Genomic DNA, 23,361 nt, shown 5'->3' with positions numbered 1-23,361 from the left:
AAGGGGAAAACATAAACATTTCATTTTACTTACATGTTTTAGACTAGGAAAACCTGTTCCAATAACATTACGACTTTATGCATTTCGTAACCTATGGAAAGGGGCATGTGCGTGCTAAAGGTGAATATTAATATAGTTTTCCATTAGGCATCCTAATACACTTAATAAGCTATATATTAAACCAGTGCTCAATTTTCATGTTTTTCATTAACATTTCAGATGAACCCATGCTGAAAAGTAGGACTCCCCTGAACTATACCTCTTCTCCCATTTGATCAGGCTCTCAAAGTTCACTGTGAAGTTCTATAACAGTACAGTAGCTGAAGTCCTTCCAGTTAAATTAAGATTACTTGGAAACATAATGTGCCCTAGGTGGCCTTTTATTAGGAATAGGAGATAGGACATATGTGGACACTAATTGCATAAAATCCATTTCAGAAGTAATTAGAAGATAATCAGACATATCTAAACCAATAACATGATATTTTAAAAATTTAATACCAATCTAAATATAATTCTACAATTGAAAGTTGAGCTTCCCTGGTGGCGCAGTGGTTAAGAATCTGCCTGCCAATGCAGGGGACATGGGTTCGATCCCTGGTCCGGGAAGATCCCACATGCCGCAGAGCAACTAAGCCCGTGCGCCACAACTACTGAGCCTGCGCTCTAGAGCCCGCGAGCCACAAATACGGAAGCCCGTGTGCCTAGAGCCAGTGCTCCGCAACAAGAGAAGCCACTGCAATGAGAAGCCCGTGAGCTGCACCTAGATGAAGCCCGCGTGCAGCAACAAAGACCCAACACAGCCAAAAAAAAAGAAAAAATGTCTGAACTGCAGAAATTTTCCATTCATATTTTTGGAAGAAATTAAATATTCTATTTCTCCTAGAAGACAGAATAATACCTTCAGTGTGACCTCCAAAAGCCATTAAAGAAAATTATACATACAGTAGTATGAGAAACCATACAACCTCCATCAGGGCCCACAATCACTGCAATCTTCTGCTATCTTCACAACTCAGTTAGCACTGGGTACAAGGACAATCCCCTCCCTCTCAGCTACTCAGTTATCAACCTCAGCACAAAGGTGCTTTTCCTCTGGTAAGCAGATGGTAAATGACTTAAAGGTAGGTTTAAAAATGGGGGAAGCTGACAGGAAGGGGGTGAGATATGCTGGACACTGAGCTTAAAGAATGTCTACAAACAGGCTTTGGTCAATGCTTCTCTTCGTTTGTTCTAAAAACGTATTTTTAAAAATCTATAAAGTTCCACATTTCTTTGTCGCTCTTTATTTCTTAAACTTGCCCAACTGCTTTGGTGTGCACTCAGCTGGCTTCTGTCAACTCTGTATGGTGCCCTCCTGTTATATACTTCTTAGCACCCAGCCTTTCCTGATATAATGTAGTTACATCCTTAGCGCATGGATCCTCCTCTTGCCCTCTGTGTGCCTGATGTCCTCTGTTTAATTTTGGTATTTTTATGTGGAGACATTGTGAAACGGAGCAAGATCCCGTGGGGCCCTCCTGGGTACAAATCCTTTCTGTGTCTCCCGTTTTTTTGTTTGCAGGAAATAGGCTTCATTCAGCCTCCTTGACCTTCCCTGAATTCCAAAGGGCAGATTCAAACAGTTGCTTATCAGGGAAGGGAGGGAATACAGAAACAAAGGAGGAGCAGTCAGGAAACAATAGTGCAGCCATGGGGCAGAGTCCTGGTTCCTCCTCAGTGAATATACACAAAAAAATACCTTTGAGTTCTATAGGAACTAAGGCTCCCACTCAGGTGGAGGATGGTAACTTCAGGCTGAGCATAAGATTACTGGAGCACCGCCCTGCTACCTCACCACCAACCAACCAGAAAAAAAGTCTGCACACAGTAGAAAATAACAAAGACTCTGACCTCCCTTTAAAAACTTTCATGGTTAAACAGAATCTTTGGAGTTGGTTTTTGGACATGAGTCCACCTTCTGCCCCGGTTGCCGGCCTCCTGAATAACGCAAACTTTCCTTTCCAACCAGCACTCGACTCTTGAGTATTGGCTTTCGAGTGGGGAGCGGCTGAGCTAGGGTTTGGTGACAACTGGTCACTGGCAAAGGCACATATGTATTGAAAAAGTCAGGAATTCCTGGCTCCCTGTGGAGATGTTTAGAGTACCAATTGGTACCTGTTACGCATTGTAAGACATCAAGAGTTTACAAGAAGGTAAGGATATTATATGGGAGCAAGTAGGGCAGCCAAAGCTTGCACCCATGTTGACAAGGGCTCATGGGTTATTTGGGACACAGAATGTTTCAATAACGAGATGATACTGTGAAGAGGAGAAATGGCAAAGATGTTTGTATTATGGACAAGAGGGGATGACTTTTACATAACTTTCAGGCTAAGGGTACGTATCTCATGCGGCAATGATACTAGTGGACACCAAATATTAAAACAAGCCCTATTGAAACTGTAGGTCACATTTACTTTGAAATCAAAACATTATGCTCAAACTATAAAAAGACCATATATACTAGGCAGGGCGACAGCAATAATAACAGTATTACTGGTTTTAAGAGAATATACAAGGACTCCTCAAATTGATTTTTGAAATGTCAAGGTGATTTTCTTTTGTATATATCTTGTCACCTCTTCAATGTTATCAAATGTCCTGAGACTAAGAATATCAGTGGGGCAAAGTAATAGCAATGATTTTTAAATGGCCACTTGAATCATTACAACAAAGTCTCAGTAAACAAAAAGACTTATTTTGAAAAGTGTTTGTGACATTTATCTATCATTTCTTGTTTTTTTTCTTTCATTTGTTTTATTTTCTTGTTATTGCCAAGTATGAATTCCATGAGGGAGGCTTAAATATCGTGTGGGTAAAGAATAGAAGAAACTAAACTTCATGCTCTCCCTTAATTCCTACATATAATCAGTGAGTAAATCTTGTTGATTTAGCCCATTGGCATATGTTACTATCCATTCTCTCCATCTTAACTGCCACTACCCTGGCCCAAACTACCACTGTATGTCACCCTCCTGCCACCTCACATTTATTTTTGCTCCACTCTCCACGTTAAAGCCAGAAGGATCTTAAAAATGCAAATATGATTATATTTAACACTCTTAAAACCCTAAGTATGCTGTTGGGATACTGACGACAAAGTGGCTTTTGAGGCCAAGAATAACGTGATCCTAGCAAACCTTCTCCCCAAAGTCACTATTGGTCTCCCTGCTCTTACCCTCTCGTCCAGGATAGGCCTTTCCTTCATCATTTCCACAAGGAACACATTCCTGCCCCCAGAATCTACTGTATTCTCTGCTCTCATAATTCCATGTACTTCTCTTTTTAGCATTTGACACAATTAAATTCAAAATATATATGTGGAATAACTTGTTTTCATTTTTTTCCCATTAGACTGTAAACTACAGGGGGCAAGGACTTTGTTACTCACTGTTTTATGTTTTACACCTAGCATTGTACCTAAAACACAACAGGAGTTCAAAAAGTATTTGACAGATGAGGGAATGAATCAAATCAGTAAAGAATGCCTTAATGAGAGCCTCTCCCACTGTACTACTCGCTGGATCACTCAGCACAGAGCAACATGGGACTCTTACTATGGGCTCTTGGTATGGGCTAGACACTACACACACAGAGATAATGCAATGCTCCCTGCTTTCAAATAGCTAACTCCTAGTTTAGTGGGGGGGAGGCAGAAGGAACAGTAAATAGATAAGCCAGAGTATAACGTAGTAAATGCTAATGTGAAGATTTGAACAATGTTGTGTGGATTGCAGAGAAATGAACATATGCTGAATGAGGAATTAAAAGCTCACTGTTTTGTAAGGATGGAAACTTAGTGCAGTTCGAGTCTCGAAAAGAAAACTAACAATATTCAGTGTTCAGAAGAAGCCAAGTCTCATGAGCCAACACTGCTAACTTGTTTGTGGCCATTAACGGCTCCTTATCAATATAGAACTAAAGCAAATGGACCTCTGTGGAAACTGAGGCCGCAGTTACCTTCCTCAACTCAGGGAACATCTTTCATCCTCCACTCTCACCTCTCTTGTCTTCATTTTGAGTTGATTCAACTCCCATCCCATAAACTCCTTCAGTAACTAACTTCTAAGATTGAGGGCTCCACTGGGAGTTTTGCTTATGATTTCCTTCACTCTAAGTTCTGTTTTGGGGTTTGCTATCTCTTCCCACATCTGAAAAGTCCATTTTGATAGCATTTTAGAGTCACTGCATCAGCCGATATATGAGTGAGTGAAGTCATGGAGCTGGGGGAGGAGGTGAGAGGAAGCTGGGGGAGAAACCGTTCCCCTCGAATACCTTCTACAATTACACAATTAAAAAAACGTGGTGGTAATATGTTCCCATGACTTTTTTTTTTTTTAAGAAAGGATAAAAAGAAGTTACTGGAGGCCTCATAAAACAAAGGCCATGAGACAAGGAGAGACAGCAGTAGAATGATGCTCGTTTTTAATACATACTAGCTCCCTCTCCAATCCAACACCAGTATGGTTCCCCTCCCACCTCTGGACTAATCCTATTGTTAGTCGTTGCCTATTCCATTGATTGGGTATTCGTCTATGCCACTGATGCAGTATTCATCCTAGATGAAAATCTTGAATATAGATACATGGTTTTCAGCTTTTGATTCATCAGTCCTGAATTTGCTAGAGGCTATGTATTTCTACTAACAGAGAAACCAAATGTTATTCAACAAAATTAAAGTAAGACTGCACTCCAAAATAAACTATAAACATGATTTTAACTAGGTCACTTCAAGGCTATGGCTACGGGGAGAAAAAGCCTTCTAATTGCTTGCTATTGTACATGCTGCAAGCCTAATACCTCACAGTGTGAAGAGTAAATTAGAACAACTTTTCACTGACGAAGATTAAACTTTTTCATCATTCCTAAATTCCTGGGGATTTTCCCGCTGCTTCTATGTGTTTTAAGCTTTTCAATTAAATCTCCTGGGTACTGGTTGCAAGAATGCCCACTGACAAGGGAATATTTGTCTCCGGCAGAGTTAAACCATTTTTAATAGCAGCTTGTCTTGGTTATTTCTGTATACGCTGAATCTCTCAGTGCTGGTCCCTTATCAACACGCACAGCTACAAAGCCAAGCGCAGCTTACATTACCCTGCCATCAGAATTGAACTAATGATAAATTTAGTTTGGGAAGAGAAAGAGATCGTGAAAAGTCAGGAAGTCAAGAACAGTCAACCTTGATAACTCACTTGTTTTCTCTGGGATAATTTATTTTGACATTTAGGATTATGTACCAGGAATATAAAACCTGGTGGACATGGCACTGTAGGCTGGTGTGACAAATACAAGCCCGTGCCTTCCAAGTTTCCATCAGCCTTGCCTCCAACTCACCTGGATCCCTCCCACTGAGTATTTGGAATGCTTTAGTGGGCTGCCACTGAGATCATGCTGGAATCACAACTGTTTTGGTCTGTCCCCGGGCTGGAGCAGTCAATTAAAATCAGCTTAGAAGGAGCCCTGGGAAAGGTTGTATTTCTTTTTTATATATATATATATAATATTTCTGGTGGGGCTAAGGGAAAAGAGAGTTTTCAATTTTAAACAGTATATATGCTTGAATGAAAGATCAAAACAGCAATGTGGGAAACTGGCAGTGTGGAAGGCTGTGGTAGAAATAACAATAATATTTTAAATTCAAGTATTAATTCTGATTGAAAAACACAAACCAGAGAAGGGGATCCCCAGCTGCCGGGAATGAGGTAAAAGGTGAATTCATGTAAGAGATCTTTATTTTCTAAAACTCAAACTTGCCTTAAGAGAACATTTGCGGGCTTCCCTCGTGGTGCAGTGGTTGAGAGTCCGCCTGCCGATGCAGGGGACACGGGGTCGTGACCCGGTCCGGGAAGATCCCACATGCCACGGAGCGGCTGGGCCCGTGAGCCATGGCCGCTGAGCCTGCGCGTCCGGAGCCTGTGCTCCACAACGGGAGAGGCCACAACGGTGAGAGGCCCGCGTACCGCAAAAAAAAAAAAAAAATAATAATAATAAAAAAAAAAGAATATTTGCAAGATATTACAAATGGGAGAAGAGGGCAAACAGATCAGTAATTTTATTTTAAATATGCTGTATGTGTTTAATTAGTTTCAAAACAAGGATTAGTGTGAGAGACTGCAGCTGGAAAGGCAAAGGAGTTATCATTGCTTTTAGTTGAGCAGCTTAAAAATAAGCTCAATTCAGATTTGATAGACACTTAAAACCCACAGCCTCAGTGATAAATTGGGCATCTCAAACTATAGAGGCATACAATTTTGATCCCTTCTTATCACTCATATGCATGAAAAAAATTCACTAATATGTTTTCTAAGTTTTATTGATAATAGCTTGTAGCTACTATGACTACTTTAAAAAATGGGACACAGGAAAAACTAAGGGACACCCTTCCATGGAAGGCTGGTAGTCTGGTATTTACCGAAAAACAGATTTGGAAACTGGAGAACTGTAGAAGCAGTGCGCTTCAGGGTGATTATTCTGAAGATCTCTGCTTGAGAAGCCAAGCTGGAATGTTAACTCCAAAGGATCCGTAGTGAATTCTAGATACTCCTTGGTTTGTTTTACTATATGTTCTACTGAGTACAACTTAAAATATGCTTATAGCTAGGCCATTAGCATTCTTCCAAATTTACACTGGTCATGAGTTCAGGAAAATTTCTTGGTACAGATTTCTGTTAACATAAAGTATTTGAAAGTGAAGGTATATGACCTATAAAAATAACGCCTAAGATTCCTTGGATTTTTATGGACAGTTGAAAAGCACAATTAAGTTAAAAAGTAAAAAAAAAAATGCACCTGCATTTTTGTTTATATGGATTGTGGCAGATTACAACAACGATTATGATTCTTTCCAGCTCCTCTTATCAGGAGGTAGAATCTTTAGATCTTCATCTCTTCAGTGGGTTGACTTGTGTTTTGTTTAGGCCAAAGGAATGTGGTAGAAGTGAGGCTGTGTGAGTGCTCAGTGTGGGCCCCAAGAAGCTTTGCCTACATCTATTCAATCTTCTAACCCCGAGCCACCATGTCAGCAAGCCCAGATTAGCTTCCTGAATGATGAGAAATACATGGTCAAGTTGCTGTCATGCTCCCATAGCCAACAGCCAACAACCCCAAGAAGCAGAGGTGCCAAACTGATCAGCTGCTGGGTCTGCATTTATCAGAGCCACCGTCTAGCAGAGAGATTAAAATTATCTCCTTATAAATAATTCAAGTTCTCCCTCTTATGATCTCATTTTTGGTTTGAGGTACAAAACTCATCCAAATCTCTCCCCCAGACCTTCTCCCAGTGTAGAGCCCACTCAGGGTGTTACCTCTAATGAACTTACTTCATTTGACTTACTTTCTTTTCACTTATAATGTCACTGTGATATGATGGAACACTCTAGCTTCTCCATTCTTGTGCTGAAAATAATGTCAATCATTCTGTAGGTCTGTTTTCTTTCTACCTCTTTCCATAGGACATATACATTTCTTCCTGAATTTACCCTAAGTGAGCTCTGATTCATCCTTGCTAACCTTGATGTTCTTCCTTCCTTGATCATGACAGTCTGATCAATACTTCTCATTCAAAAGAAAGAAATGTTGTTTTTATTCTAGAAATATGTTCTTCATAACTAAAAGATAAAATATAGTATGGTAAAAAGAAAGGTAGAATTCCTCCACCCCACAATAAAAAAATGAATGTGCTAATAAGAGATTTTAACTGCCGGGCTCACTGTATAATTGAAAACATCTCCTTTTAGGCATTGATCAACTTGCCATATGCACATCCTCTGAAGCATGGGGACCTAGACTTACTCATCATTTCAACCTGATTGCAATTAGAGTGAGGAAGTCAGATTGGCATACTTTATTCTCTGGGTATGCACTAATGGATATCTAGAGAAAAGGTCAGAATATGCATGAACAGCTGAAGACAAAAATACTCCACTTCTGTTTACCCTCTCAAGAACTGTTCTGAAACACCAGGGGGCTGGTTTTTCTTGTACTGATGAGAAGTCACATTATTAGGAAGTATTCGGAAGACGTGCTTTGCAACTAGGCTCTCAAAGAATATAAGCTCTTTTTCTCATTCAGCAAATATTCTCTGGTGTCCTGTTCGTGCCAGGCACTGTTCTAGGCTCTGAGAGTATCATGATGAACAAGACAAAACAGTGCTCTAATGAAGCTTATATTTTAGTCTGGGAAGATAAATAATAATAATGATGAAAACCAAAGAGACAAATAAATGAACAAGAAAAATACCAAATAGTGATAACTGCTACCCAGAAAATTCAATAGGATGACTGAATAAAGAAAAAATGGAGAGGTGCTATGGGCTGAATTGTGTCTCCCCCCAAATTCATATGTCCTAACCCCCTAATGTGAATTTTTTGGAGACAGGTCTTTAGAAGGTAATTAAGGTTAAATGAGGTCATAAGGATGGGGCCCTAATCTGATAGGACTGATGGCCTTACAGGAAGAGGAAGAAAGATCTCTATCTCTTCCTCACATCTCCTCCGTGTGCACAAACTGAGGAAAGGATCTGTGAGGTTGGAAGCTTGATCTTGGTTTTCTAACCTCCAGAACTGTGGGAAAATAAATTTCTGTTGTTTGAGCCACCCAGCCCACGATATTTTTTTCCAGCTTTATTGAGATATAATTGACATGTAACATTGTGCAATTTTAAGGTGTATAACATGTTGATTTGATACACTTTTATATCGCAAAGCGATTACCACCTAAGTGGTAGCAACTACCTCCATCATGTCATAATTACCATGTCTTTTTAAAAATTTTTTCTGGTGAGAACATTGAAAATCTACTCTCAACAACTTTCAAGCATATTAGTAGCCATAATCACTATGCTGTACATTAGATCCCAAGAAATTTTTTGTCTTATAACTGGAATTTTGTACCCTTTGGCCAGTTATCTCCCCATTTCCCCCACCCCCGAGTCCCTGGTAACCATAATTCTAGTCTCTGTTTCTGGAGTTGCGGTTTTTTTAGATTCAGCTGGGGATATTTTGTTATGGCAACTCCAGCAGACTAAGACGAGGAGAGCTCGCACAATTTTAAGAAGAATCCTTATAAAGTTTGCCTTATTTTTCTTTCCAAACTGGACACAAAGACAGGAAGTATTCAAGCCTGGTAATTGCTCTTACTATAAATATCAACATTTTTAATTGCCTTCTCTTGGTGCAGTGCACCGCATCCTTCCTCAAGTAAACACCTGGAGAGAACAAAGAAGTCTGAGCAGGTAGACAACTCCTTATTTCATCTCACTCCTGACCTAGAAATTTACTGTAGACGCTACGTGGCTATGGAGTGATGTACATATTCCTGACTCACGTACACATTCCCAATTCATTGCTCTTGTCTGACTTGCTTATTCCCTCAACATCTCTTACCAACTTGTTCACTCTCTTCCCCCTTCTCCCCTCCCCACCATCCCCAGAAGAACCACAATGTATACTGAAATTTGACAGTCCAACCATTCTGTTCACTACCTGTGAAGCCTTTGCCAGTTATTTAAACTGTACAGATCTTAGTTCCCTTATCTGTAAATTGGGGAAAGACCAGTTGGATCACGGAGCTATTGAGAGGAATAAATAAAATAACACAAAGGTGCCTTGCCCATGGAAAAAGGAGTGCTATTTTATTTGTCTATATTTCCCCTTTCCTATCTTAGTCTGGTCTCTCATGCTAGTACAATTAGTTTCTACAGAAGCAAGAGATTCTGGGTTTTCTCACAATATTTCCATGGTGTTTCTTTATCTGGAATGTTCCATGCACCTCTCCTCCATTCCTTCATTCCTCCTCCTGGTGAATTGCACTTCTGTGTGGTTTTTCACACCTCACTTGACTCCTCTGTTATAGGTTTTCCTAACACCATGCACCTCTCATAATTGTCTTTACACTTACTTGTATGATTGGTATCTTTCACCCAAGAGTGAAACCTCTATGAGGGCCAGAATTATATTTGTTTTGTTCCATATTATATCCCCAGCACCTGTCACAGTTCTTAGTGTATAAAAGGTACAAAAAATATTTTTAATAATTCTTAAAACCTGCTTTTTAATCATTTTTTCTTCAGTATTACCAATTCAAATGTCATATTTTGGAATATAACGTGACTTTGGGAAAGTTACTTAACTTCGTATCTCAATTATTTTTAATCTGTAAATCATGGGATTGGGTTAATAACTAAGGTTTCTTCTGCAGCTACAAATCTATGAATATCTCTACTTTGCATATCTCTGAGCCACCCCATCTCATTTGTTCCAATAATTCTTTCTTCATTACTTCCAATAGTTGCCCATTTACCCTCAATAGTTATAGGACAGAGTGTTCCTTAATAATTTGAAAGGCTAAACCTTTTCTTAGCCACCTAGAGAACAAAGCAAGGAGGACCAGTGCTAATTCACCAAGACAATTTCAAATGTAAACCTCAGTCATTGGGTTTCCTTGACCTCATTCAACCTCATTTTTACAGGAAGTATACACACTTTTTCCCCTAGATATGAAACATCCCATATCCTTCACCACTTTTGAAAATAGGTGAGTCGTAAAAGTCTAAAATTCAAAGCTACTGAAACCTCCCCTACACTTATCCCTTCTAAGAAAAAGGAATCCATTTTAGAAACCCACTTCATGTTTCAGGACACAGAATTGAAGGGCCTAAAGTAGAGTCTATGAGAGTTGTTCTAAAAGGAACACAGATATGAGAAAAACAGCAGTACAAGTCCATTGATGCTCAGACACAAATGTGAGGAAAAAGCCAGTGGCACTGCTACGGCCTTGCTCATATGGGTGCAGATAGAGGCCTTAAAGGTTTCCCTGAATGAGCTTTCCCTTTGGGAGCAATTCTGAAAGCGCTCTCAAGGCTACAATACCCAGCGACTCAATACCAAATGCCATCTTTGAAAGGGAACACAGACTCTGAGGTCCCTTTAAAATTGTAATTAGGTTGTTTCCCTTATGGAAAGACTGGAGGAAAGGGGTATTAGCCAACTCTCTCTTCTCAGATAAAATGACCTTTGAAGAATCTTCAGGCAGCCAAGTGTGCTCAAACTATTAAATAGCATGTCACACCTGATGCGATGATTTAAGGCTCTGGTACACTTCCACATAAGGAGAGCACAGTGGAAAATTCTTTTCTCCTTGCACTGGCCACTGATCTTTTATACGCACTTCATGGCACCTTCATCTCACTTAGAAGGGTCTGCTAGTAACATCAACCCAGCAAAGAGAGAGGGGAAGAGAAAGAAGCAGTAGACTCTCACTCAGGAGTGTAACTTTTTGGTCCAGAGGCTTCTCAGTGCTGCTCAAGTTACTTCTGTTAGGTTTGTTAGGAATAAAAAAGACAAGAAATAGTATAGACTGCAACCTGGATCTATTAGTTTCTGGCAGCAAGAGTCTCAAAGGATGAAGACTAATAGTCCTTGAATACTTGCTAAGTGTCAAGAACCATTCTAAACGCTTTATTAGATGTTCCCATTTAAGACACCAACCCTTTGAGATAACTATTTTACCCATTTTTTTATAGACTAGGATACTGAGTCACAGTAAGGTATAATAATGTGCTGAGGTTCACACATCGGGATCAGCTTCAAAGGCATCCCAGGTTTGAGACTTAAGCCTGTGCTTTGTCTCCTACTCTATGCTGTGGAAAAAAAGAAAAAAAAAAAAGGATGGAGAGGCTGAGATCATGAATTGCAAGGAGAAAAATGGCTCCAGGGAACTTTTAACTCTGACCAGCTATCTCATTAACTTATAATCATATTTTAGAAAGGGAATAATTAGAGTGAATGTGGCTAGTTCAGCGTAATTGTTCTTCTAATTATTCATTTATTCATTCAACAAATATCTGTCCCTTTCCTCAAGGAGCTTAAAATCTACTAGAAATGGGGGAGACTGGAAAAAGGTAATTATAGTGCAATCAATGTAATTTAATAAGATAACAGGTAAAGGGCTTCCATGTTAATTGCTCAATGAAGTGTAGTTATCTTCCATTATCAAAAATAGGAAAGAATGCTGCAATAGAGATATTCAGGGATTTTTAGGGGCACACAGAGGAGAGGGATAAATAATTTCTGGAGAAGTCATGATATACGAAGGTGATATTTAAGCCACATCTTACAGGATGAATAAGTGTCCTGTTAGCAAGACCAGGCTGAAGAGTATAACAATAAAAAGAAATGGGAACTATAAGAATAAAGGCATGAAGAGCGAAGTAATCAAGAGAATGCAGGAGTGTAGACAGTGTGGAGGACTGGCAGGAAAACACTTCAGGTCTTAGTTCTCTAAACGAACAGCAGATTTTAGATTGGTTTGAACCTACTTGGATGTCATATAATACATATAATGCAAAATATCAAGTTGTCTCTATATTTTCAGAAACCTTCATGATTTTTTTCATCAAAATTAAATTAGAAGCATAATGTTAGTTTAATAAAGATACGGCAGTGCTTTTAACAGTGTAGTAACACTCACTAAGCTATCCAATTTTGGGGTGGCAAGTAGAAAGCATGTGGTTATAAGGAATCAGAGAGCTTGACAGTGGGCATGATGAGAATCACATGACGGTTCATTGTGATTTTTGGAAGGCTTAGTAACTGATATATAATCTTCACAGAAAAACAAAATAGGGGTAAGTTCCAATAGCATTACACATACACAGGTGTATGTATATTCAATACTACCACAAAAATTTAATGCATGCTTAATAAGTGTTAACTATTTTGTGTTAAATTTCTGAATATTTAACTAAAATGTATCATGCAAGGTTCTTAGCGAGTATATGGAGGATACATCTAGTAGAGCGGAAAATACAAATGCACAATGAATACTGTGCAAGACAGAAATAATCCTTGCCACGAGTCTGGGATCTTAATGGCAAAAGAATCTTCTTCTATTTAGTGACCTAAGGCAAAAAATTTGGAATGATTTGCCATCTTATATAGAACTTAATGTTACCTATTTATGGTGAGGGCTTTGAAATTAATTTGAAAATAATTTGCCCTTGGTCCTTGAATTTTTACCACCCTGAGTTCAAGAAAATTTTGGTTAAAACATTTTACCTTTAGCAACAAAGTAAAAACTAGTGTCTGTGCTTGTATATTTAAGAGGCTCATTTCTTCTGTGAGCCTGTGATAATAGAAGAACACACTTTGAATAAATTCTGGCAAAATCTGAGTCTTGAAAAGGAGCCACGAGTCAGTCAAAAGATTTCAGGACTTAGGACAGCAACCACAAAACCTGATAACCTTGTCAGGGCTCCTAACCTAGAAACTTCTGAATCGTAGAAAGCTAGAATCAGAGGCTGTTGGAGAAAAAGACGTCAGAAAATCTCATTTTATAGATGAGAAAACTGAGGTCCAACAGCCATAACATAAGCTCACTCAGGTAGTTAGTAGCTGAGATAGATTTAACATCCATCCAGATGTCCTTATTTCTACTCCAGTTCTTTTCCCCTTATACTCTGTGTCACTCAAAAGCTCTAAGCCAACCCTTTGAATGCCAGAGCCATATTTGGGCCATTTTGGTATGCCCACAAGCCTAAGTCTTTGTACACATTAAGAACTTAGAAATGCAAAGGATTAATTGAAAAATTCTACAGGATGAAGTCACAGTTCCCAGTTTATTACCGGTCAGTCCCCCTGGACCTGTCTTGGAATTCCAAGGTGCATGCATTAGCAATTGTCTGTATAAAATGCAGTCCTGTGTTGGCTCAGGGAATTAGAGACTCATGTTGAAAAGGCTGGGGTTAGGGGTCCAAATTATATGTAAGTTGGTTCATATTAGATTATTTGAATGCATAAGCTACTATCACTAGCCAGTCTCCTTCTCAAAAGGAAAACTAGAAAGTATTTATATAGGTTCACTAAAAATATCTCATTTCTTTCCTGAAAAATTTCTTAAAAATATGATACTTAGTCATAATGAAGTAGTTAAAAGCATAGGCCCTGGAACTTGAATCCCAGAAATTGAGTCATAGCTTTACTACTTAATATATGTGTAACCTTGAGCAGGTTTATATAATCAAAGTCTCTATCTCTTCATTTTTCAATGAGTATAATAATAACAAGTATATGATGGATAGGGATGTGGTGATGATTAAATAAGGCATCTAAGTACAATATTTGGCACTGTGGCTGGCACACAGTAAACTCTCAATGAACAGTAAATTTTATCACACCTTGTACCTGATAGTTAATTCTTTCTGTAAGAACTATGAGTTACTCACCCTCTGGATTTATTAATTTTAGAGGATTGCTGATGTATAGTCTGGCTTTTGATTATAGAGGACTTGATTAAAAGTCTAAAATATATTTATCAATCTGTCTCTAGTAAAATTTTAAACCAATCGCCTCTATTATTTTACTCTTAGAAATATGAGTCAATGAACTGTGGAAAACAAACAAAAACCCCTCTAGATTTCTAGTCAAATTGGAAACAATTCAACCTCAATTCATTTATTTTACAGGTCAAACCCCTGATTAAAATACTGTATTTCCTTTCTTCCCATATACATATTGTGGAGAAGATAGGGGGCAGGCGGAACAAATTTTTAAAATGCAGCTTAATTTTGAAAGCTTTGAGCTATACTTAAATTTCAGTTGGGAGTGGCTCCTTAAAAGATAATATGGCAGCTTAACAAGTAAATTTCCCCTAAAACAAGCTGGAAAAAAATAGGATTAATGCTAATGGGATTGAGGAGGGAACTAAATAGACTATAAAAGCCTAGGCTACAATCCCAAGCACAAAAAAGATGTGGAAAACCTATCTAAGGTAATTCAGCTCATCACAAAAACACATTGTCCAATTGGCGGTACTGTGAATAATACCTTAACGCCCATCACAATAGATGGCGATGGTCTTTCTTTTATTCCTTTATGCTGAGGCAATCTCTCTGTGCTACTTTATTTGTATAGCTAACAATCTGAATGGGAGAGCTCTTGTGAAGTCTTGTTCACTGTTACTGTTGCCCGGGAAACTGGGTCTTAATTTCTAGTGGCTGAATGCCAAAGAAAACAGGCTACCTAGAGGGGAAAACCTTGGTCACATTGAATTTTTTGGAGATTTTTCAGCGTTCAAGGGTCCTGTTTTGGGGCCCACAATTTAAAGTCAAATTGTAAGCTCCCCCCTGCACTCCACGGTATTCAAATGCTCTACCAAGTAGTAGTTTGATTTTTATTTGATGCAGTAAATACAGTGATTGTCAGTCTCAGCAATTTGAGATTTAAAATGGAAAAAAATTAATAATGAGTGTAGGTCCTTGTTCAATTCCAGTGCAAACAACACATCATTGTTTTTCTGACAGCTCAAACCAGCTTATGGGGAAAAGCCTATTCTTTCAATTTAGAAGTTTCTTCTTGCCCAGACCAGTCAGCTTAATGTAGGTGCTTTTGTGAGGTATGGTTTAATGCCTCACAACAGTGAGTATTTTGTGTGGAACAGAAGAAAAGGTAAGAAGCAAACCTGCCTGGATTTTCTAAAAAAGAAAACAAACCCTCAAATCGTTATACTCAGAAAGATCCGTTCTATATCGCTTTATTTAGAATCTATTTCAACTTGAATTTTTTTGTCTTATTTCTCTCAAAATTATATTTTAGATACATTAATAGTACACAATTTTGCAGTCCACTGGCCCAAATAAAATCTAGACTGTAAATTTATAGCAAAAATAAATTCTGTAAAAGACACAAGAAATAAGAATAAAGGGAAAAGAAAAATGGGGGAAAAAATGCTAGGAAGAGAGTGTGTATACGCTACCTCTCAGAGCAGAGGCTTTTTTCTAGCAGCATACAGATTCGTTGAGAAATTTATGTAGCTGTAACGAAACAAAGTAGCTTCTGAATATTAGTAAATGTCTGGTTTATTTCACCCAAACGATGGAGGCAATAACCCAAACATGCTCTTATAGGACTTTTGTTCTTTCCCTGTTCTCACAAAGGAATTTAACCTCCTCAAAGTTTAAATCCTTTATCTTTGATTATCCTTACTGCCTTCTGAATTTCTGCCTTTTTTGTTGTTGGACTTTGCAGCACTTCATGAAACCTTCAGCAGAACAAAAGGACTAGCCCTTTTTGTGCTTAGAGCTACTGCAGCCAGCAGATAGATGATCTAAATGACATCAGCTGGGTCTCTTGACAGAGAGCCATGAAAGACAATGGAACAATAGAGTCTAAAATGTGTCTCTTACCAGAATGTTCCTCAGAGAAATACTCAAAGGGTTATGAAATATATTTTTGAGAAGACTTTTATTTAAGAAAAAAAAAAGTAAAGCTCGTCTAAAGACTAGTGAATAAAGAAAAACTGGGCACTTAAAAACTACAATTTCTTGTCATTACTCCACTAGAATATGAATCAGTGAAAAGCATCATGAAAACTTTAGAACTACTGAATTATATATAGAGCCTTTGTGCTATTAAAAATAAATATCTCACAAAAATGTAATAATTAATGCTCTTTTAAGCTCCTGAGGATTGAAAAATTCACAGTATTGCCAAAATAAATGCCACCATCCTCATTTTATATACGGGAGAAGATAAACTAACAGATGAATTCACTTACCTGGAAAAAAATCAGAGGAGAGGACATAATTTCTGGTCTCATAAAACTAGCACATGATACTTCTCTTTACTTAATTTCTTAAATTCAGTATCTTCAAGCATTTTGAGACAAGATAGAAGAAAGTTTAACACAAAACATTCAGTGGTGTATGTTTTCTTAGTGTCCAGCTTTGGGGATAGATAACTAGTTTGAAAAGCCATTAAAGCAATTCTTAGGAAAGATAAACACAAGCTCTATTGTATTATTATTAGAAGTACAACCATTTTTTTGAAAAAAATTATGAAAATGTGTTAAGAATTAGTAGTGAGAGCTATATATACAAACATAGGGATTAAGAGAAGGAAAATAACAAATGTTTAAAGTCCACTACGTGCCAGATAAATATAAAATCTCACTGAAATGCACATTTTGTAGGGTTGATTTCAGCACTATTATTTTGTAAATGAGAAAACAGAGAATCAGGATTTTTCTCTAACTGTCCAGAGACACATAGGCCTAAATGGAGTAAGTATCAGATATATTTGGTTCCTGAACTCTTATTTTCCCACCATGCCACAGAAGAGTGGCTTTATGGGGTTTCATTGTGAAAATTGTTCAATCATTCCTCCTTCTGGACTTCTTCCTGGGAATAAAAATCAAGCCATCTCCAAATGATACTGACTTAGCCTTTTTTTTTTTTTTTTTGACTTTTCCATTTCCATACCACCATCACAGTATTAACAAAACACAAATTATGTTTTATAATGTATGTAGCTTATTTCATGTGCTTTTGAGAGTTCTGTTACATTTCCAACTACTGTTAATTCTTTACTCCTGACAAACCTGTTATGAAGAGGGTATGTAGAATATATACCTACTGGTGTCTGTTTTCTGATGTTAGGATTAGAAATATCCAATCGGCCAGAATATATGTATGGCATATAATTTCTTTTCTATTCTTTTTTTTTTTTTTTTTTAACTCTTTGGGCTACATATTCAACATTAAAAATTACTAAGTTACTTGTCAATATTTTCGTTTCTCATTCTTGAGCTCATTGATTTTTTATTGGGACCAAAGTTGAATCAAGTAGTTGAAGAGGCTTAAATAATGCTGAATAGAGGAAAGGTACCACTTCATAGTTTTAAAATTAAAACTAAAGATAGTACTATTTCTCCTAGCTTCAAGGAGGTAATCTTAGGAAACCATATTCAGGCTTCAAAAAGGAAATCAATTTAATTAACAAAACATGGAGAAGCAAACACCTACAAATTGCACTATAAACTTAGATTTATATTGCAGCATTATTCACAATAACCAAGGTGTGGAAACAATCTAGCTGTCCATCAATGAATGAATGAATGAAGAAGATGTGGAATGGAAAGGAATATTAATTCACAATGGAATATTATTCAGCCATGAGAAAGAAGGAAATCCTGCACTTGTATGTCAAATCTAAAAAAAAAACAGTTAAAGTCATAGAAATAGTAGAAAAGTGATTGTCAGGGGCTGGGGACTGGGGAAAATAGGGAGAAGTTGGTAAAAGTGTACAAACTTTCAGCTATAAGATGATTAAGGTCTGAGGATCTAATGTAAAACATGGTGATTAGAGTTGATACCACTGTCTGGTATAATTAAAGTTTGTAGAACTTAAATGTTCTCACCAAAACCAGCAAAAGATAAGTATGTGAGGAGATGGATGTGTTGATTAACTAAATGGGGGAATTCTTCCACAATGCATATGTATGCCAATTCACTATGGTTTACACTTTAAGTACTTTACAATTTTAGTCGTTAATTATACTCAATAAAGATTTTGTAAAAAACAGATTTACTTCCGTGTGAACGTGAGGGAAATGTAGATTTAGCTCTGGCACTGACTCCACTGATCAGCCTATCTGCAATGTCTTTCTCTCTCTCTCTCCCTCTCTCTCTCCCTCTCTCTCACCCTTTTCTCTGGTACATCTGTGTCCTTCCCAAAGCTGCATTCTCGGGAATGAAAAATAGCTTTTGAAGATACGAGGGCCTACTTTTAGTCCAGAGTCCACTCATTTATGTAGTCCTCATGGCACAGAGTGTGGTGTCCGGTACATACTTGGCACTCAGAATGCTTTAGTAATTGCACTGTTTACGGAGATTAAACAAAACTATGAGCCTTTTTCTAAAAGAAAGACAAGTAACCTTTGAGTCTCCCAAATTGACATTTAAAAAATGACTATTCTTAGCATGGAAAAAGCAAAATAATATTAAGGGATACCTCATGGGATAGGCCTTGTCTTGGTCTACTTTTGGCAATGTAAATATAATCCCCATTATGATGGAGATGTCATTTGTAGCTGCCGTATTAACTGTGGATTCTCTCAAGGCATGGCTTTACAGACACAGGGCCTATTCCTTGATGCATTTTCTTACTAATAGTCTTCAAGATCCCATATGTCTTGGAAGCCATTAACCCTGGTCATAATTGACAGTTCTAACCCCGTCTGGATTCCAGAAATCTGATTCCACCCTATTACTTTAAGAAGTAAGTTTGAAATTAACCTGTTAAAATTATGCACTGAAGTTTAGGAACAAGATCTAAGATAAGACTCCGGGATATTTCTTTTCATAGGCATGGAGGATTGTACTTCAGTTGTTTACCGTCACTGGTAATCTCAAAATCAAACAGTTGCAAAGAAAGAAAGTTTTTCTTGAGCACAGACATATTACATGTATAATGGTACACATTATACCATCTGTACACTCCTATTAAAAGACAAGAAAGGACCTCGGGGACGAACTGCATTTATCTTGTTCTTTCATTCTCTTTTGAATAGTTTCACACATATGGTCCAGATATAATTTTTTATTTACCTCTGAGTAAACAGAGCTCAAACTTCTTCCCTTTGCATGTTAAAATACTGGCCTCATTGGTAATACCCCATTGGCTGTCTGAGAAATGGGATCACTACCTAGGCAGCTGCTAACACTCATTAGCAATGGATGTGCTGGGACACAGACCAGCTGTTAGAAGGAGGTGGAGCAAATGCGGGAGGAGAGAAACAAGAAGAAAGGAAAGCTGATGCCTTCATTCTACGGTCCTCACCCTGGCTTTTCATTCAATTCAGCAATCTGTAGCAAATAAACAGAAATAATACCAGTAACACTGTGAGTGACGATTGCTCAAAAGATGATGACATGTTGTGTCATAAAACAGAGGACTGTGTATGACTCACACTAAACCTATAGGATGAGACAGATACTCATGTAGAAGGAAGTCTGGCAGCCAGCAGTCTGCTGAATGTCATTTCAAATCTCTCAGTGTCAGAGGGAGTTGTACTCCTGGTAGATCATCCAGAGCTGCGGAGCCTGAAGATACAGTCAAGCACATATATATTCTTCAGCAAAAATACTGGAGAGAGTAGAAGGAGGGAGAGAAATGTGTGTATCCATGGGCCATTTGGCTCTTTAAGCTTCCTGGTGCTACAGGGAAACTGGGGCAATAAATTGCTTAAGACCTTTCAAAAGCCCAAGGAACATGGCAATGCATTGGTTTAAAAGAAAATAATGGGCATGTGGTTTCTTCCACAAATAAACATACATAATGGATGGCTCAGATTAATAACTATTTCATATCATATATTTACAAACATAAGTGAGAGGGTCCTATAAACAGAACAGCTCAAATGTAAAACATATTAAAAACCCTTCTTAGCACACTTACATGTTGAATATTACAGTGGCCCTCTGGAAAGAGAGTATGGTGGAAACATCTGTCCAAGCGCTGAAGCTGGGTCTGTGGGTCCCCTAGTATTTTTCTGGAGCCAAATTAGACCCAACCTTATAAATGTATGCTGGTGACTGTAGGGCTTTCTCAGAGTCTCATCCCTGGGACAGAAGGGGCTTCAGTTCCAGATCATTAAGGTGCACTTAGATTTCCAAGCCCCACACTCAGGGGAAATAAGAAAAGAAATACAGGGGAAGAAATTGAGTGACCTTTTTTTGTGTGTGGAAACAAAGAGGATGTGGGCCGAACCCATGAAACTAAATGGTGACATTAATGAAAGACAATAGCGACCTCCCTGGTGGTCCAATGGGTAAGACTTTACACTCCCAACACAGAGGCCCCGGGTTTGATCCCCGGTCGGGGAACTAGATCCCAGACACATGCCGCAACTAGGAGTCCACATGTCGCAACTATGAGCCTGCATGCCACAACTAAAAGATCCCGCACGCAGCAATAAAGATCCTACATGCTGCAACGAAGACCGGGCGCAGCCAAGATACATAAATAAATAAATAAAATATTTTTAAAAGATGGTTAAAAAGGTAAATTTAAAAAAAAACCACAATACTGTCTAAGGCTGATCCCAAATCACTGACAACAGAGCAGTCACTTCCAAATCCAATTCCAGAGCTTCAGTTTTTACATTCCCCAAATGTCTCTGATTGCTAGCGTACTCATCCCATCATCTGATACTCTCCAGTGAAAACTGAGTACCCACCACATTACCCCTGTACTCCATAGCAATAGGATCTTAAATTCTAATCATTCAAATTAATCTGAGGATGGCTGACCTAAATGAAGTGCCTTAAGTATGAAGTAGCTCAATAACGTCAAAAAGAAAAATTGTGATGATAGACAAGAAGAATCTCTCTCCTCTGAAACAGGCTTTCATGGCCAAAGTATATATGATGTTAATCATATTACATGCTGTATCTCAGCAAAGTGAGTTACAATAAAAATTCATTTCTAAAGATTCAAAATTCTACATGCCTATATTTTATGAGCTGTGGCCACCATAAAAATGACCTGGAAGGACCATAGAAGAGTGCTTTGTCAGGGTATTTGGAGGAGGTTCAATCAAAAGAACATAGCCAAAAGTGACGGCTATAAAAGGGAGAGAAAGACCATCCTGACTGATCATGGAGATTTAGATAATCCACTGAGGGTTCTTTACCATCTCACAGGGAATCTTCCTTAATGAAGAGATGTTTCTGTCCCTTTATTTCCATGTCCATGTGAAAACTACTGCATGATATTCCTAAATATGAATTACATGTTTGAGATGGTTTGACTTAAACTACAGGCTAGTAGGTAGAGATTAAGTTCACTTTGGGGTTCCCTGCAGGTGCCTCAAAGCAAGAGGCAGTCTCACAATTAGAGGCTTGTGCCTCTCCGTGGGCAGAGACCTGCCATATGCATTCACAAACCATAGACAGAACAAACAAACATCAATTTTAAATGTAAGTGACAAATCAAAAATCACAGCAGTGGCACTCCTTTTTCCAGGTGTTAAATTTGTTTGTATGGTTAATAGCTCTTCAACTGGATGAGCTCAGTGGTGATCTCGTTTTTTTTCTTTCCGTAGATTTTTTTTTTATTGTTAAGCTGCAACATAGATGGTTTAATACAACAAAAAATTTAATCAAGTGAAAAGTAATAAACTGAACAATAAACAAATAAACACTCAAAACAAAATATTTTCCATTGGAAACATGTTAAGATGAATACGGCGTTTCATTACCATCTTACTGCAATTTTCTTATGTGTTACTAGCCTATATACCCCATGTTTTCTGTAATCATGCAGATGTGAATGGAAGTTTGAACGATTAAATAAATGCAAAGTCCATTTACTGCAGAGAATCATCTCACAAGGCAGCCAAATTTGGTTTAGAGAACAAAATTATTCAAGAAATTCTCCACGTATTTAGGTTCATTTTAGAATCCATGAACCTTAAGCTGTCCCTCCTTGACAATGCCAACCTCCAAGAGAAACTGGCAAATGTTTTTTCTTTGGTCACCTTGAAGCCGAATAACCTCTCCGTATTCAGGATGTATCAACCACAGTACCATTACAGGCAAGGTGAGGAGTAAGATATTACTCTCCTTTATAGAAAGAATGCTCTCTACCATTACTTTGATTTGTTCTTCGGTTGCAGGGTGTGGGGGGGTATCAAGGGAAAAGAAAAGGAAGTAGGTGTTTAGCATTTTTTGTGAATAAAGTATTGTGTTAGATACTTCACATGCATCCTTTATATTACTCCACACAATCTCAAAATAAGCTATTTTAAAGATGAGGCAATGGAGACTCACAGAAGTCCCTTAGGTGTTAGGTGGAAGAACTTAAATTGGAGCTTAGGTCTGTCTGATTCTGTCTACAAAGACTGGCCACTAGCAGTTTCTTCCTTCACTCTCTGTACATGCCACTGCTCTGATCTAGAAGTGGAGACTAAGGTCTCCTCCCTTGAATCTGGGATGGCTTTGGCACAGCTTTGGCCAACAGAATATATATATAAGTGATGCATTGGGACTTTGGAGGCCGAGCCTTAAGAAGCTTTATAGTGTTTGCTTTCCCCCTTGGAAGACAGTCACTATGTAAAGTATAACTACTTTAAGAAGCCCTGGAGGATGAGAGATTGCACAGCCCCAGTCAAGCTTCCAGAACACACACCATATGAAGCAGAGATAAGCCATTCCTATTAAGCCCTGCCAGACTGCTGAATTATGGGCAAAAAATGGACACGTACTAAGCCACTAAGGTTTGGAGATGTCTGGTAGACAATAATAAATAACTTAAAAAGATGCCAAAACTCTATTTCTTACTTCATGGTGCTCGCTTCCCTTTATCCATACTTTCTTAACTATAACTTCAGTAAGGAAACTTTTGGCTGAGTCCAAGGGGTGCTCAGCATGTATCAGTGGAAAAGAACTATTCTAAAGCTTCTTGTTATTTTAAACAAGAATGCGTGGAGTAATTACATAGTGCCTGGCACTATTTCAAGGCATTTATGCTCACAACAACCCTG

At 38.2% G+C, this 23,361-nt stretch overlaps 1 protein-coding gene across 1 annotated transcript in view; it reads right to left on the bottom strand.

Annotated features, from left to right (window-relative positions):
• The window catches only part of LINGO2 (leucine rich repeat and Ig domain containing 2), a 200,250-nt gene that overhangs the window by 144,683 nt on the left and 32,206 nt on the right, over positions 1–23,361 (bottom strand). The gene's annotated exons all lie outside the window — the stretch shown is intronic.

Source organism: Orcinus orca, chromosome 6 (genome assembly GCF_937001465.1).
Source record: "Orcinus orca chromosome 6, mOrcOrc1.1, whole genome shotgun sequence".
Classification (NCBI taxonomy): domain Eukaryota; kingdom Metazoa; phylum Chordata; class Mammalia; order Artiodactyla; family Delphinidae; genus Orcinus; species Orcinus orca.
Note: the sequence above shows the minus strand (reverse complement) of the source record. Positions and strands in the feature narration are given on the sequence as shown.